We start from the raw sequence: 1,958 nt of genomic DNA, 5'->3' as shown, positions 1-1,958 counted from the left end.
AGAAACACGGTTGAAACTACATGCCCAGGGCAGAGATCACGTGCTATCGTGTGGAAATTTGTTTGTTTTTTTTCAACTCCATTCTTTCATTTATTTATATATATATATAAACTTTATACTGTACTCTGCCACGTTCCTTACGGAATATACCATAGCTAATAAATATATATATTGCGTAATGAGATAAAAATCCAAGGCTGTGCTGATATTAGAACATTTATAGATAGGTCTTACAGCTGTTTCAAGGATATTTATTAATTATATCCCTTCATGGGAGACGGTGTGAGAGGATGGTTAAGTAATAGTTAATTTAGATGGGATACAAAATAGAGAGTGAGGTGAAGGAAAGAAAATAGATGTGAGATATGTAGGGATATTGAATTTGAAGATCCATTTTTAGGCAGAATGGTATATATGTCAAATTCCAGTACCTTATGGGAAAAATCCAACAGCATTTAAAATTGTTCATTCCAAGTATAGAGTTTATACACAATGCATTATGAGTAAGATCCAACTGTATTTTCTGTATGTATGTATGTATGTATGTATGTATGTATGTATGTATGTATGTATGTATGTATGTATGTATGTATGTATGTATGTATGTATGTATGTATGTATGTATGTATGTATGTGTGTGTGTGTGTGTGTGTGTGTGTGTGTGTGTGTGTGTGTGTGTGTGTGTATGTATGTATGTATGTACTTTCTTTCCTTCCTTCCTTCCTTCTTTCTTTCTTTTTTTCTTCTTTTTTCTTTTTTTCTTTCTTTTTTCTTTCTTTTTTTCTTTCTTTCTTTCTTTAGAGGCGGTAATAAAATTAAATTCTTTGAGAGGAGGTAATAAAATGAATTCTGTTGGGCCTAATGTGGAGACACATGGCCTAGTAGTTAGAGCAGCGGACTCGTGGTCGAGGGATCGCGGGTTCGAATCTCAGACCGGGCGATGTGTGTGTTTATGAGCGAAACACCTAAGCTCCACGCGGCTCCGGCAGAAGGTAATGGCGAACTTCTGCTGACTATTTCGCCACAACTCTCTCTCACTCTTTCCTCCTGCATCTTGCAGCTCACCTGCGACGGACCGGCGTCCCGTCCAGGTTGGGAACCTATATGCCAAGGAAACCGGGAAACCGGCCCTTAGGAGGCAGGAATGGCTCGAGAAGGAACAAACATAATGAAGGTTTCAATAGATTTATCATCGAACATCAGTCTTTCTCTTCTGGCCATGTAGCATCTTAATCTATATTATACAATGCGTCTTTCTGCTTTTAAGATAGCATGGTGGGTGTTTAAGGGAAATTATTCACGACTTCTAGCAACTCATGCGAACGCGTAGAGGTTCCCTCATTGGCTTCTAATAAACTAATGCTGATTGGCTTGCTATTCTTTCCCAAAGACCCCCATTGTGGTTAGTCGGAAGAAATCAATATTTGAAATCACTGAAGTGTTGCTTTTATGAAAATTGTGATTTCAGCAGATCGTAATTTCAATATTTCTGCAGGACACTCTGGTTTCTGCAATATACACTGGCTGATCTCATTAACAATCTGGTGCCTTAGTGTAATTACTGCTACCAGGCGGATAAAAAATCGTTATATTTAGCTCAAGGATCCCTTAGGGTCTATTAATTGAAAATTAGCTCAGACGTTCTCCGGTGTAATGACAATTTCCCGCATTAAAAAAAAAAAAAACGTTAAAAATCTATCTTTCAATCTATCTCTGTATCTGTCTATCTCTCTATCTGTCTCTCTATCTTTGGCCAATAAAGTTCTCTCTCTATCTCACTATCTAACTCTCTCTTTCTATCTATCTATCTATCTATCTATCTATCTATCTATCTATCTATCTATCTATCTATCTATCTTTCTAGCTAACTCTCTCTTTCTATCTATCTCTCTTTCTATCTATCTGTCTCACTCTCACTCTCTCTATATATGTCTGTCTATCTCTCTGTCTATCTATCT

Source organism: Octopus sinensis, linkage group LG5 (genome assembly GCF_006345805.1).
Source record: "Octopus sinensis linkage group LG5, ASM634580v1, whole genome shotgun sequence".
NCBI classification, from domain to species: Eukaryota; Metazoa; Mollusca; class Cephalopoda; order Octopoda; family Octopodidae; genus Octopus; species Octopus sinensis.
This window is presented reverse-complemented; position numbering follows the sequence as displayed.